Below are 16,577 nucleotides of genomic sequence, written 5' to 3' on the forward strand. Positions count from 1 at the left end.
AAGCAAGCTACAGAACGTGTAACACTAGAATTTTATTGAATGAGTTAAATGAAAAACACTGAGATGCAAGGTTTCTGGAGTAATTCAACTAATAAGTCAGTAAGGCCACATTTAATTTTTAGATGTCTTTTCTTAAACCAATATAAGAAAAGTTATTCATATATTCCTCTGTAACATTTTGTGATGATCTTCCAAACATACTGCTCCATCTTTTAGAACTTTTTTTTTCTGTACTTACCTTATTAAGACTATTTCCCAATATTTCTACTTATTCTTCCAAAGGATTTTTAATGGGTATATAGTATCTAAATTTATCTAACCATTATCCTGTAAATCAACATTTTTGTTTGAGGTTGTGCTATTATGAAGACCCCATAATGACCACCACCATACCTATCACTGCATATTAATGCCTTAGGAAATGCTTATAAGTGGATCTCCTCAGTAATATGTAATAAAAAATTTAAAGATATGTTTTAAGATATTTTAAAAGAATACAACTCTTTGCTAATTAGAACATCTTAGTGGAAGAGAATAAGAAACAAGTGCCCATATCCTGAACATGAGTACACAGATCGTTGGCAGAATAGAAAGCTGCGAATACTGGTTTTATTCAAGATAGGAATAGGGACGCTTCACACTGAGATTGAATGCTTTATACAGTGATTCCAGGCCCCTGGGGATTTGCTCTTCTATACACTTTGTGGAAAAGTTTGAGAAGCAAAGCTATAAATGAACATAAAGCATACAAGACTAAGGTAACTAATGATCCTAATAGCTTAGTTTTAAGGTGGCAAAATAATGACTACACATTGAGTCAAAAAAAATTGTTTGTGGAGTTTATTATAAAAGGCTTTAGTTGCTTAAGATGTTGATTTCAACTACCAACTATTTTTTTCTTAAATTTTATTTATTTGAAAGAGAGACTGAGCCAGAGAGAGAGCGCACAAGCTGGGGGAGAGGCAGAGGGAGAGGGAGAAGCAGACTCCCCATTGAGCAGGGAGCCCTATGCGGGGTCCAATCCACAGGACCTGGGATCATGACCTAAGCAGAAGGCAGTCTGGTTTAGTCAGTTAACTGACTGAGCCACCCAAGCACCCCCAATTAACCAACTACTGAAAAACAATGTTATTATCAAAGAGAATTAGTTGGCAGTATGGTTCATTTCAAGGTGCAGCATTTCATACCTGGTTTGACAATAAAACCGTATTGCTGATTAAAAAGAAAGACTATTTTTCACCCAGTGCATGATTTAAGAACTTATAATGTATATTTGACTACATTTAAAAATTTCATCCATTCAAAATTGAGCACTTTATGCAAGGCACCATTAGAAGCTCTTTAAATGGAAATATATCAAATTATCACCATAGTCCTCCGATGTACACTGAAGTTTATTTTTAAAGCACACTTTCTTGACAGATACAAACATACACATAGTCAGTAAATAAACATAATAAGCATTTCTTCTGCTACACAGTATGTGATGGTAAATAAAGATTACTGTTGACAACCCAGTGCTTGGAAGAATGGCCTGACAACAGTGTCAGCTTAAAAACAAACAAACAAAAAAAACTGTTCATAAAGGGATCTCTGGTGTGCTTTTTCCTGACAACTTCTTTCGGGAATTCTGTCCTGGAATGGGGTATCTTTCCACAAACTTGAAGCAGCAGACGTGATAAACAGGTTCCTTCTTTTATTTATCTTTATGGAATCAAACCAAAACCAAAACCTGTTTGTGATTTCTATTACAAGAATTCTCTTCACAAAAGGGAAAAAAAGGTGGGGGGAGGGAATGATATGAAAGCAAACAAATGCCATGTTTAATAAATCTATCATTTAACAAAGCAACAGGTTCGTAACTTCCTCAGGTCATTTCCCATCCTTTGAGAATAAAAAAAGCTTTGGAACTGAAATTGCAAAGCACTTAGAGGTACACCAATCCCTAAGCAAACCTTTTATATGGAAAAAAAGTGTTAAAGATTAGGGCAGTAAGAGAAGATTGACTATTTAAAAATAAAACTCCAAAATAAAATAAAATAAAATAAAAATAAAACTCCATTTTGAGAAGATAAACATCCCATCTTAAATAAGTAGCCTCTAAGACCAAAAAAAAGAACTTTTCAACTTCATTGTTGTTCTAAAGTTTTGCTGTCCCTGGAACGGTTATAAATGTGTGTTCAATGTGATCTAGGAGCTCAATACTTTAAAAAACACTTCCCAACCCTCCTAAATTTTTAACATCTATGTGCCAGGTTGTAAATCCCTAGGGATGCTAGTGTTTCACATTAGTGTATTCATCCTCACAGGTGTTAACTTTAAGCCAATGTACTTAATGGAGCATGATAAAAGCAACTGTTTATAATACAATGAGGTTATTGTCAGAACACACAATTTTATTACAACATTAATAAAAACTAGGGTCTGTAGATGTTGGAGAGATAAATGAATAAAAGGAAAAGCTTTTGTTGTTTGTATTTCAATACTAACTAGCAATATCTAGCCTTACAAATAAGGCTTCTCTCTCCCATTGCCTTGGGGTGAAATCAGATAAACTTGCTCCATCATAAAACAAATAAACCAACCCTTAAAAAAAAAAAGGGGGGGAACTTAAAAAAGATTCAAGGGGATATCTGCCTTCTTTTGATATAATTCTCTATTAGTAACCATTTCCCAGCCATACTCTGCTTTCAAAGATCAAATCCTAACTCCAAAACGTTCTTGTGATTGCTTCCCCTCAAAATATTTCTAAAACCTGAACGTTCTGTGGGAAATATTTATACAGTATATATTTATTCATATCACTGCTTAAGGTATGAACTTGAAGTTCTAAGCAAGTATGCAATGCCCAGTACTTACTGATTAAAGATGAAAAAAGGGCAATAGCATTTTGGCTCCACGATCTAGCTCAACTGCAATCAAATAAAGAGATTCACGCAGCAAATGCAGATTCTAGATCAGTCCCAAAAAGCCTATTTTGGGGTGAGCCTATAAACTAAAATAGTAAAACAAAACAAAACAAAAAATTAGCTTCTTGGTGGCACATAAGTTTATGGAAGCAATAATGATGAGATAAATAAACATGAAATGTCTTTTTCATAACTGTAATTTTTTTCCAGACAAATTCAAGCTATTTATCGTCCCTGGTGAATGAAAAAACAACTATTCTCACACCAAATTTTCCTCAAACAGCGTGACAATTTTTTTGTAAGGTTAAGGAATTGCATTTTAATTTTTTCCTAAATCTTAACTAAATTTCTCAATCTTAACCTAATTAATGCGCTCTTATCACTACGCCACCATAGTAAAACGCTAAGTTTTTGGTATTTACCGCCACATAACCTTCAAATGTTAAAGTGGTGGTAATTACTCAAATTACTAAAAAACAAAACAGTAATACTAAAAAGATTATTAGAAACAACTTTAAAGCCGGCTCAAAGAAAGAAGCTTAACGGACAAATATGAAAACGTTTAACTGAAAAAGAAAAAAAGATTTCCCGTTTGTAAAACTTTCAACACAATGGAAGAGTATTTTCTTACTTGGACTGGAGCTTAAAAGCTATAAATGGTTAATCGCCTTGCACTAATTAAAAATAAAGATATAATTAGTAAAAGATAAAAAAAATTCGAAATGGTATTATTCTATGCTTAAAACGTTGCATACTCGAAAGTCACCCTACAGACTGAATTTTGTCGGATGTCCCAACAAGCAGCCTCGCCTACTGTCAGGAGGTACACGACGATGAATCAAGTTACAAGAAAAGCAACCACACACCGAATTTGAATTTCCAGATTCAAACATGGAAAGGGAGAGGGAGTCCTGACTTACGTTCCACATAATTATCACCCTCTCCTTATCTTCACCGAGTATTTTTATTATAAAAACAGATGCTGTATCATTCAACTGCACAGAACGGCACTTGGCCACCCCACTCTCAAACCTACGCCAGAGACTGGGTCAAAACAAAGTCCATTTTAAAGGACAAGATTAAAAAATTTAAAAACTTCCTCAGAACTCAGCAAAATATGACAATTACTACTTTGCAGACGCCTTTTACGGTTCTCTGCTCGACCAGGACACTCTCCCCGCAGTCAGTGCTGGTCCTTTTTGAGAGGCTGACAGAGATAACTACGGCCAGCAACCCCGATTGCCTCTGCAGGGGCCTTGAAGAGCAGAGCTAGAACGAATCCCGAAAGATGGAAGAGTCTAAGACGCAAACAAGGTAAAAGGAAAAAAAGGGGGGGGGGGTAACGAGACCCGCCCAACTCTCTCAAGCCCACCTCTCCTTCACTGGACCACATAAAACCGAAAAGGTAACAAAAAAACCAAAAAAGGAACACCACGAGAAAGCAACTAAGGCTTCCTTACTCTCCGCATTCTCGGGTCCAATTCTCTACCGAAGCTCCCGGCCCACCCCACCCCCAGGGGTCCCGGCGCCATTTAGCTCCTCCGACGCAGCCGCCATTTTCCGCCCCCGCCGGATCGCTGCTGCGCCTCGGCGGCCGCTCTCTACGCCACTCTGTAGCCCGAGCCACCGCCGCGGGTCAGGCCCTGAGAGGGAGGCCCTGGCCTGAGCGTGCGGGGACGGCAGCTTCAGCATCATGAAGGCCCAGCTCCGACCCCGCCCGCGGTGCCTGGGTGCCCACAGCCTGCGCCGGCCGGCGGGAACACACTGGCAGCAAGGGGGCCGGACAGGCTCCACTGGGCGGAGCGGCCCTGGCGGCGGTTGGGACCTGAAGGTTCCATCGCACTTACTTCCTGTTTTGGGTCCGGGCACTTTGGAAGAACCAGGATGGAGGCTCCAAAAAATACCAGGATGGAGGAAGCAGCCACGGGCAAGAGTGGCTGCAGCTGGAGTGAGCGAGCGCGACGAGCCACCGGAAACGGAGCTACGACCGCGCCCCGCCCCTAGCCTCCGCTCGCTCCCCCTCCCGCTCTCCTCTCCCTTGGGACCGCCCTGCGTGTTGGCTGCTCGCGTCATTTCCGGCCAAGTCGGAGCGCGGAAGAAGTCCCGGGTTAGTGGAGCTTCGGAGACCGGTTTGTGTGGCGTTTGTTTGTGATCCGCTCCTCTTCTCTCTTCCTCCTAGGAAATCTCGGTACCGACGATTCTGCTGCTGATGCTGTAAAGGAGGCCCATCTTTCTTTGGCGTAACTGGTGTTGCTGGCTCGGGGGGCAGTTGGGCCCAGCTGGCCGAGTTTCAGAAATTCGCCAGGCTCCGGAGCAGATGCAGCCGGGCATGGAACGGAATGAGAGCCTTGTCTGGATGCAAAAGCAAGCCGGGAATTCTGTCTGGCCCCTCACAGTTAGTTTGCATTGCCGTAGGCGCTTTGGGCGTGTGACGCAGTTCTGGTCAAAAGTGGCCTCTGTGAGCGTAGCAAGATGCTACTCTAGTGCACAGTCCGTCGTAAAGCACTGTCTTTTCTAAGCCAGCTGCTCTTCAGTTACGTGGGAAACTTTCAGAAAGGACCAATAGTCGGGCCTATCCCCTAGACCAGTCTTTCAGAAGCTCCGTGAGACCCTGGCAGAGACTGTGATTTTAGAGTTTCGAGTTTGAAAATCTTAATGGTGGAGTGGTCCGAACCTGTTACAACTATATGATTCCGATCTCGTTTTACTTGTTTCTAAAACTAGGTTTATTGTAGTCTTTCTGTACTGAGATGACAGAAGTTATAAAAGTTAGACTTGACTAATGTTCTCGCTTCCAACAACTATGTGTAGACTCCCACTACGTTGTCGCAAGGGGAATGTAGTCCGCCTCAGTCGTAAAGGTCAAAAAAAGGCTATGGAGAATGTGATTATGTACTCCCAAATTGATCCTAAGTAGCTAATGAAGTTAATAATGCTTAGTAATCCCCCCCCCCCCATTATTTAAGCATGTTTTGATTTTTCTATGCAGTTGTGGTTTCCTTTGACTACAAAGTATTGTTGAAAGACTTGGTGGTGGTGGTAAAAAAACTACACAGCGAAATGGGTTTAGAAACAAATATTTAGATTTTAAGCCAAATGTACATAGTTTCCAGCAGTAGTCCACATAACCATGCTATTCTTTGGGGTAAAAGAATTTTTCAGTCATAATCGTTGGGTTTCACAAAAGGAGTGTAAAACTATGATGAGATACTATTATACACCTATTAGAATGACTAAAATAAAAGCCACAGACAACACCAAATTCTTGTGAGGATGTGGAACAGGAACTGTCATTAATTGCCAGTGGGAATGCAAAAGGTTACAGTCACATTGAGAGACAGTTTGGCAGTTTCTTACAGAACTAAACATTCTTATGAATGATCCAACAATGACTCCTTGATATTTACCCAATGAGTTGAAAAGTTATGTCCACATAAAAACCTGCACACAGATATTTATTGCCGTTTTATTCATAATTGTCAAAACTTGGAAGACACCAAGATGTGCTTCATTAGGGGATGGGATAAATGGTGGTACATCCATACAATTGAATATTATCTAATGCTAAAAAGAAATGAACTATCAAGCCATGAAAGGATATAAAGGAAGCTTAAATGCATATAACTAAGTAAAATAAGTCAATCTGAAAAAGTCACATACTGTATGATTCAAGCTATATAACATTCTGGAAAGGGAAAAACTGGAGATAGTAAAAAAGATCAGTAGTGGCCAAGTTTTGTGGCTGGGGAGAGGAATACATGGAGCAGAGGATATTTAAGGCAGTGAAACGATTCTCTATGATATTGAAGTGGTAGATAAAGTGCTTCTACATTTATTAAAGCCTACAAAATGTACACCACCAGTAGTGAACCCTAATGTGAGTTATGGTCTTTGGGTGATAATGATGTGTCATTGTTGGTTCTTCATTTGTAATAAATGTACCATTCTGGTGGGTGATAATAATGGAGGAGGCTACACATGTGTAGAGCAGGTGGTATATGGGAAGTCTGTACCTTTCTCTCAGTTTTGCTGTGCATCTTAAACTCCTCTTAAAAAAAAAAGTCTATTTGAAAAAAGAAGGAATGAAAGTGTGAAATAAGCCTTTGGATTTGGACAACATGAGCCAGAGTTTTTTGAGTGTTTATGTGTCAAAGGCTTTACGTGTATTAAACTCATTTAATGTTCACAAGTGTCAGATGCATTAGTACAGTTACTACAAATGAATCCTGTTTTAGACAACCAGAAAGAAGTGAAAAAATGTCGGGGGCACACAGCAGATAAGTGATAGAGTCAGAATTAAATCCTCAGCTCCAGAGCCCCTGCTCTGAACTCTACTACTCTTTTGCAGCTCACAAAGTACACTTTGGCAACAGTCTTTTTTATTACAAAAACAAGTTATTTCAACCAGTTTCCAGAGTCTTTACTGAACAGGAAAATGGACATGTTCGACCAATTTTCAAAAATAAATGCCAGAAGCAGCATTTTATTACATCTAAATTTATTACCAATATGTGATACTCTGTATCCTATTTGGTTATTACATATATCACTCAATTTTTAAGTGGGTGCATAAGTAATATGTAAGCAAAACCATGAAGTAGGATTGTATTGGGGAATAGATGTTGAAGTTACACCTGAGTATGCATCTTGGCTTTATTGCTTTGTAGTGGGTATGGTAATTCACTGCTCAGTTTCATTTGCCTTCAAAACATGGGAATAATAAAATCTACCTCCCAAAATAATGTAGGCATGCATTGCACAGAGCCTGACGTGTGTAGTAAGCACTTAGAAATGAACCAGAAAAGCAATTACTCTCAGAGCAGTTCTAATGAAATAATAATTACATATGTAAAATTGTTAACATTTATGAGGAAGTGGTTCCTAATTAGCCACACTTTTCATAAAGCATAACCATATAGGATTCTTTTTCACCAAGGCATGCAGAGTGGTATCTAAATTATAGTCTGTCTATCCATTGTCCTCTGCAAAATTTTGCAGCCTGCACTCTGCTGCACTCTGCTGTTAATTCTCTGAAAAAGTCAAGCACATCCTCATCATTCTCCCTTTCTGGGTAGGTTTCTTTCATAATTACCTTTTCCAAAGTCAGTTAAGATTGGGGAAAACAAATGTATTTTAATATTAGTCTAATATATAATTTTGAAAGCACATTCAATATCCATTTATGATAAAAACAAAGTGGATATAGAAGGACTGTACCTCAACATAGTAAAGGCCATATATGACAAGCCCACAGCTAACCGTATGCAGTGGTGAAAAGCTGAAAGCTTTTTCTCTGAGATCAGGAACAGGACCGGAATACCCACTTTTACCACTTTTATTCAACCTAGTATTGGAAATCTTAGGCACAGCAATTAGGCAAGAATAGGAAATAAAATGCATCCAAATTGGAAAGGAAGAAGTAAAACTCACTATCTGCAGATGACATGATATATATGTAAAATCCTAAGGACTGTCAAAAAACTGTTAGAATTAATAAATCAATAAAATTGCAGAATACAAAGTCAATACACAAAAATTGGTTGCATTTCTATACACTAATAACAAATTATCAGAAAGAGAAACTAAGAAAAAAATTCCATTTACAACTGCATCAAAAAGAATGAAGTACCTAAAAATTTACCAAGCAGGTGAAAGACCTGAGTGTTGATATCTATGAAATATTAATGAAGGAACTTAAGACAAATAAATGGAAAAATATTCCATGCTCATTGGTTGGAAGGATTAATACTGATTGTTAAAGTGTCCATACTACTCAAAATAATATACAGATTCAGTGAAATCCCTGAAAAATTCTGATGGCATTTTTCACTGAAATAGAACAAAGAATTCTAAAATTTGTGTGGAACCACAAAAGACCTCAAATAACCAAAGCACTCTTGAGAAAGAGGAACAAAGCTGGAGGCATCATGCTCTCTGATTCCAAACTGTATTACAAAGCTATATTAATTAAAACAGTATGGTATTGGCATTAAAAACAGACACATAGATCAATAGAACAAAATAGCCCAGAAATAAACCCATGCATATGTGGTTAATTAATTTATGACAAAGGAGTCAAGAATATACAGTGTTTAAAGGACAGGCTCATCAATAAATAGTATTGGGAAAACTGGGCAGCCACATGCAAAGGAATGAAACTGGGCCACATCATATATAAAAATTAACTCAAAATGGATTAAACTGGGCCACATCATATGTAAAAATTAACTCAATGGATTAAAGACTTGAACATAAGACCTGAAACCATAAAGATCCTAGAAGAAAACATGGGCAATAGTCTCCCTGACATAGGTCTTGGCAGTGATTTTTGAACCTGACACCAAAAGCAAAAACAACGAAAGCAAAAATAAACAAATAGGACTACCTCAAACTAAAAAGCTTCTGTACAGCAAAGGAAACCATCAACAAAATGAAGAGGCAACATACTGAATGGGAGAAAATATTTGCAAATCATATATCCGATAAGGGGCTAATATGCAAAATATGTCCTACAATTCAATAGCAAAAAAAACCAATCTGATTAAAAAATGGGCAGAAGATCTAAATAGACATTTTTCCAAGGAAGACACACATGACCAACAAGTACATGAAAAGATGCTCAACATCACTAATCAGGGAAATGCAAATCAAAACCACAAAGAGATATCACTCCACATCGTTAGAATGGCTATTACCAAAAAAATTAAAAAAAATAAACATTGATGAGGATGTTGAGAAAAGGGAACCCTCATGCACTATTGGTGGGAATGTAAATTGGTGCAACCACTATGGAAAACAGAACAGATGTTCCTCAAAAAATTAAAAATAGAATAGCCATATAATCCACTTCTGGGTGTTTATTGGAGGAAAACGAAAACACAAACTCAAAAAGATCCATGCACCCCATATTTATCGCAGCATTATTTATAATAGCCGAGCTATGGAAACAACCTAAGTGTCCATGACTGAATGAATGGATAAAGAAGATATATATATGTGTATATATATATATAAAAATATATATATACATATATATATATAATGGAATATTAGCCATAAAAAATGAAATCTTGCCATTTGTGACAACATGGATAGACTTAAAGGGTATTATGTTAAGTGAAATAAGTCAGAGAAAGACAAATACCATATGATTATATGTGGAAACTTAAAAAAACAGCAACCAAATACCCCCTTCCCCCAAAACAAACTCCAAGCTCATAGGTATAGATAACAAATTGATAGCTGCCAGAGGTGATTGGAGGAGGGTGGGAGAAATGGGTATACTTAAAATTTTTTTTAGTAATAAATTAAAAAATAATAAAATTAAATTTATTATAGTAACACCATATTATCTTTAACTTGAATAATCATTGTAAGGACTATCCATAATATAATTTGAAGTCTAGGGCAACTGTCTGTAGTTACACATCTAGGTTATTTCTACCTTAGTACTTCATCACTGTATACCTAGGGAATGTAAGAGATTTTTAATATTATCCTAGGATTTACCTAATTAGGCATTAAATATTTTGTAGAGAAATCATGAGAAATAGTTCTACCCCAAATAGAAGTTATATTATAAAAGTATTTTACAGCACAGTTACGGTATTTGCTGCATTTGCTAGTTATGATTAACTCTCTTGGACTCTAGATTTTTTTAACACTTTCTTGAAGCTCATCAGTGATAGAATATTGATGAAATTACCTTTCTTTTATGAAAGATGATATATTAATGCAAAAGTGTTTCATATACTGAGAGGCAGGTTCTGTTGTTTGATGATCATCTCGCAAGATTTTTTTTTTTTTTTTTTTTCTTTCCAGAGTAGTAGCTTCAACAGTAAGATGGGAATTCTGTGGTTTGAATTTGTTAAGTGTTACACTATGGTAGACCAATGACAAGCCTCATCAATAAGAAAACCAAAGGGATATGCTTTGAAATCCAAATGTGAAAGGTCTTCTATCATTGAAAGACTTGTCATTGATTTATCCCCTTCTTTTTTTTTTCAATGTACTTCTAATGTGTCTTGGATGGTATGAAAGAGATGTTTGCAAGGGCTTTTGTTCAAAGTACATGAAAAATACAATTACTGAGTAGTCCATTTTCTTTCCGCACAGTTTCTGAGTCATGTTAATACAGTTCGTGAGTTGTACTGGATGGCTTTCAAGAAGTTCTGGACATCCGATGGGGATTCCTATGCTAATAGGGGAAAGAACAACCTGTCCCTAATTAGGCCCACACATCAGGCTCTTCCAGATCCTCTTTCGTCTCACATTTCTCCTCTAGGCTTTTTCTCTGGGGCTTATGGCACTCCATCTAAACCCGTTTTCATGTCCCTCATTTTGTGTCAGTGTCTCATCTCCACACTTCTTTCAATCTCTCAATCTAGTCACCACCTCTTTATACCCTCCTCACTTTTTCTTTTGCAGTAGGTCTTTACTGAGACTTATTAATGGGACATTAGCAGAGTTTGGTTTCTCTTTCGGTTAGGAAAATGGAGAACCAAGACTTTGGATATTCCCAGCAAATGAGGATAAAAGTGTTCATTCTGTCCTTGAAATTTTTTTTGTGCAAAATAAAAGAGTTAAGTTACTTGACTAAAATTGGGAGAATGTCTGGACCCAGACTCAAAGACCTGTTCCTTTACAGTCTTTCGTAGGAGAGAGAGGGATAATATACCAATAAGCCAGTAAGTAATTGCCAGTTTTTATAAGTTCTAAGGAGGACACAAATTGAATGCTCTGAAAGTGAGCTTTCCATAGGGTGTTCAGAGTAGGGCATTCTGAGAAGACATGTGAACAGAGACTGGAAAGATGAGAAGAAATCACCATAGTAGGGGGTAAAAGATGGGAAAACATTTGTCCAGTTAATATGGGAAAGAATGTTTTTGTAGAAAGCAACTGGCCTCTATGTTTATAAAAGGGAAAGAGCACAGTTTTATAAAAGGGGTAGGCTCAGTTTCTCTTACAAAGTTAATTGATTTTAAGTCCCCTCCTCTAAGACTGGAGGTCAGCACATGCCCAGAGGTGGCTGGACAATCTGCCACCTCTGCCTTATCTTATGGCTTCAGTTTGTCAGCATATGGCACAATATTTTAACTTAATAGATTCTTAAATGTTTGTTGAGTTCACAAATAGTATCTTAAGCCAAAAGATCAGGAAGCTAGCCATTTCTCTTCTTTGGCAATAGTTAACTGACTACGGAGAGAGCTCAGTTGTTTTTTCAGATAGTGTCACTACTTGTTAACTCTGGAATAAAATACATGCTACCTTTTATTATTACTGTAGCACAAGGAGGTTATTTTAACAGAATGCTCTGAAAGTGAGCACTTGTCTAACAGAAGGTTTGGAGTACTTTATTGCCCAAATCTCCTTGTCCGTCTAGATGCAATATTTTAAGGGTAGAAGCACTACATTTTAACCAGCAGAGGTCCCTGTTGTTTAGCAAGATTTTTTTTTTTTTCTTTCCAGAGTAGTAGCTTCAACAGTAAGATGGGAATTCTGTGGTTTGAATTTGTTAAGTGTTACACTATGGTAGACCAATGACAAGCCTCATCAATAAGAAAACCAAAGGGATATGCTTTGAAATCCAAATGTGAAAGGTCTTCTATCATTGAAAGACTTGTCATTGATTTATCCCCTTCTTTTTTTTTTCAATGTACTTCTAATTCCCTTGCACAGAATACACAGTGAAAGAAATAAGAGAAAGAAATAAGGAATGTATGTAACCTTTATAGCTTTAGGAGTCTGCACATCTCTGGTACACTTATTCATTGACTTCATTCTGCAGACCTTCCTGAGAACCTACTTTGTGCTGAGCACTATTTTAGGGAGAAGGAATATGGTAGAGATCAAGAGAGATAATGTCCTTGCCCTCAAAGTACATATTTTCTAATGGAGGAGCCTACATTGTAGTAGTTTTTTTTCAATGTGTCTTTGTAAAAAACTCTTGGTTAAAGTACCAATTTACTGAATTGTTGCAACTGCCCATAAAACTTGCTCATTATTAACGACTTAATGAGGGATTAAGACAAAATATGAATCAAATCACTTGGTATCATCAAATTAGTCTGAATTGCAAATATTAGGACAGGTGGATCAATGCTCATTGGTCTTGCTTCATCAAAGCACAGTGTTTTTCTTTTAAATTACATTATAAATCTGTATTTAATATTGTTAAGTTTTTTAATTCCAGTATAGTTAATACACCGTGTTATATTAGTTTCAGGAATATAATATAGTGATTCAATAATTCTATACGTTACTCAGTGCTCATCATAAGTGTACTCTTAATCTCCTTCACCTGTTTCACCCATCCCCCCACTTACCTCCCCTCTGGTCACCATCTGTTCTCTGTAGTTCAAAGTCTGTTTCTTGGTCTGTTTCTCTTCTTTTTTTTCCTTTGCTCATTTGTTTCTTAAATTCCATATATGAATGAAATCATATGGTATTTGTCTTTCTCTGACTGACTCATTTCACTTAGCATTATATTCTCTAGCTCCATTCATGTTGTTGCAAATGGCAAGAGTTCATTCTTTCTTACGGCTGAATTATATATCTACAGTGGGATATATATCACATCTTCTTTATCCATTCATCTATCGACGGACACTTAGGCTGCTTCCGTAGTTTGGCTGTTATAAATAATGCTGCAATAAACAGAGGGATGCATGTATCCCTTTGAATTAGTGTCTTTGTATTTGTTGGGTAAATACCCAACAGTATGATTATTAGATGATAGGGTAGTTCTATTTTTAATTTTCTGAAGAAACTCCCATCGTTTTTTCCAGAGTGGCTGCACCAGTTTGCTTTCCCATTAAGAGTGCATCAGGGTTCCTTTTCGTCCACATCTAACACCAACACCTTTTTCCTCACCAACACTGTTGTCTCTTGTGTTGATGATTTTAGCCATTCTGACGGCTGTGAGGTGATATATCTCCTTGGCGTTTTGATTTGCATTTCCCTGATGGTAAGTGATGATGAACATCTTTTCATGTATGTTGACCATCTGTGTGTCTTCTTTGGAGAAATATCTGTTCATGTCTTCTGCCCATTTTTTAATTGGATTGTTGGTTTTTTGGGTGTTGAGTTGTACCAGTTCTTTTTTTTTTTTTTTTTTTTAAGATTTTATTTATTTATTCATGAGAGACAGAGAGACAGAGGCAGAGGGAGAAGCAGGCTCCCCGCGGAGCAGGGAGCCCGATGCGGGGCTCGATCCCAGGACCCTGGGATCATGACCTGAGCCGAAGGCAGGCGCTTAACGACTGAGCCACCCAGGTGCCCCGAGTTGTATCAGTTCTTTATATATTTTGGATACTAACCCTTTATTGGATATATCATTTGCAAATATCTTCTCCCATTCAGTAGGTTCCCTTTTAGTTGTGTTGATTGTTTCCTTCACTGTGCAGAAATTTGTGTTTTGATGTAGTCCCAATAGTTTATTTTTGCTTTTATTCCCTTGCCTGAGGAGACATATCTAGAAAAATGTTGCTTTGGCTGATGTCTCAGACATTACTGCCCATGCTCTCTTCTAGGATTTTTATGGTTTCAGGTCTCACAGTTAGGTCTTTCATCCCCTTTGAGTTTATTTTTGTGTATGGTGAAAGAAAGTGGTCCAGTTTCATTCTTTTGCATGTGGCTGTCCAGTGTTCCCAATACTGTTTGTTAAAGACACTGTCTTTTTCCCACTGGATATTCATTCCTCCTTTGTCAAAGATTAATTGACCATATAATTGTGGGCTTATTTCTGGGTTTTCTATTCTGTTCTATTGATCCATGTGTCTATTTTTATGCCCATACCAGGCTGTTTTGATTGCTATAGCTTTGTAATAGAACTTGAAGACTGGAATTGTGATACCTCCCGTTTTGTTTTTCTTTTTCAAGATTGTTCTGGCTATTTGGGGTCTTTTGTGTTTCCATACAAATTTTAGGATTGTTTGTTCTAGTTCTGTGAAAAATGCTGTTGGTATTTTGATAGGGATGGCATTAAATCTGTAGATTGCTTTGGGCAGTATAGACATTTTAACAATGTGTTCTAGTCAAAGCACTTTGAACAATATCTGGCAAATAGTAGGTGCTCCAAAATGTCAGGTATTATTATTTGTCTTGCCCATCATAACAACAACAACAACAACAACAAAATGAAAAACAGGAGAGAATTGTGTTATTTGACTATTGAGTAGGATTTATTAGGGTAACAATTCTATCTCAGTGAAGAGGATTGGGATATAAAAAAATTATTCTTTAAGATTTATATTGGAAAAAAAGATTTATCTTGAAGTAAAAATAGCTAACAGGTAGTCTATTTTTAGATATCTTTTAAATTTATTTTAAACTGGCCTTCCAAAATGTCAGTCTATTGCTGATAGATATGGAAAGGAGTAATATAAGTTGCATTGTTTTGAGGTTTTTGTTTCTCTGGAACTCCTTGGAAACAAGCCTGTTCATGTTTCTGGGCAAAGTGCTTTAGGCACTGGAGAAGGTGATATGGCCACTTATTTGAGGAAACCCCTGCTACTAAGCTTCACTGGATACTTTTAACATGCATACAACAGATGCATATAAACACATGCAAGCTAAAGGTCTTTCTTGGCCTGAAATAGTTAGACTTAAAATCCAAACTCAACAGAAAACACTGTTTCTCAAAGAAGCAATTCCTCCAAAAACAATGACCTGAAATACCAACCTAGCCTTTTAACACCTACCCAATTTAAGAACAGCAACAATGGATTAGATATAGCCACATCAAATTAAATTCCAGACCATAATACCTTTGTTATAATGACTGCATCTTAAGCGGGCAGACCCCTGGTAAAAACATGTAATATATAATTTTTAATTTAATGAGATGGGGAATAACAGGATTAGGAAAGCAGAGCTTCTGTGGGCCATCTGTTCAGACTGGTGGACAATATTATTACGTATCACCCTGTTTTAGAATTGTAGCCATTGCAGCAGTATTATACTGGTACCAGCAAATCTAGAGTAAGGAAGGTATGTGGCTCCCACAGTCACAGTACCACTAACGTCTTTTTCCTCTGTTTATGTTTCTTACCAGAAATTTACATTTATGCCGGACTTTGGTCTGTGTTAGTTCAACATGGTGTAGTATGGCATAAGGCTGTTACAGCCATTCTTTGAAGGTGCAACTCCTTTCTCTATTTCCATTATAATTGGGTAAGCTCTATTTTTGTTGAACAGGAGCCCACTTTCACATGATGCTGCAGTCTTTTCTTTCTTTTCCTTGGCCAGAGGGCCATCTGCCGTGAAATCATTATTGAGAACACTCTTGGTCTTGAGCCTGTAATAAATTTTCACAAGAATCTCCTCTGAGAAGGAACCCATGCTGCTTTGCCATTTAGACCAATTGCAGGGAAAATATATGATACAACAATATCTCGTACATAATGTTATAAATAACTATGTTATTTGAAAAGGTCACAGTAAATATAGAATATAGTACTCTATAAGCAGTCTGTCTCTTGCAGCGGCTAAAACCAAAAATGCATCCTAAGCCTTTGCTTTTAGGCCTTTCCTACCTCTCTCCACTGCAACTATGTTTTGAGAAGGCAATAAATTGGATGAAGATTTTAAAAATTGGATTTCCCTAGGATAAGTGGCTTACAACTGTTGGGAGGATGCAACAAATGACCAGGGTCTTCCTACCATTCC

The 16,577-nt window shown here is 37.4% G+C and overlaps 1 protein-coding gene and 1 long non-coding RNA gene across 4 annotated transcripts in view; one reads left to right on the forward strand and one right to left on the reverse strand.

Moving 5' to 3' along the window:
* Window positions 1-4,900, reverse strand: part of DMTF1 (cyclin D binding myb like transcription factor 1) — a 59,633-nt gene extending 54,733 nt beyond the window's left edge. For 2 of the 3 annotated variants that reach the window (XR_010406546.1, XM_045864782.3), the window contains exon 1: window positions 4,757-4,900. The gene's annotated coding sequence lies outside the window, so the exon portion shown is untranslated. The remainder of the gene's footprint in view (window positions 1-4,756) is intronic. The other variant, XM_064575332.1, reaches the window with a different exon arrangement.
* Window positions 155-14,847, forward strand: LOC135362117 (uncharacterized). The gene is made up of 2 exons (XR_010406547.1): window positions 155-4,223; window positions 5,089-14,847. It is a non-coding gene; the product is annotated as an uncharacterized LOC135362117 (long non-coding RNA).
* The last annotated feature ends 1,730 nt before the right edge of the window (window positions 14,848-16,577 follow it).

Source organism: Mirounga angustirostris, unplaced genomic scaffold (assembly GCF_029215605.1).
Source record: "Mirounga angustirostris isolate CCGP_5_RB_7025 unplaced genomic scaffold, mMirAng1.0.hap1 SCAF_12, whole genome shotgun sequence".
In the NCBI taxonomy this organism is placed as follows: Eukaryota; Metazoa; Chordata; class Mammalia; order Carnivora; family Phocidae; genus Mirounga; species Mirounga angustirostris.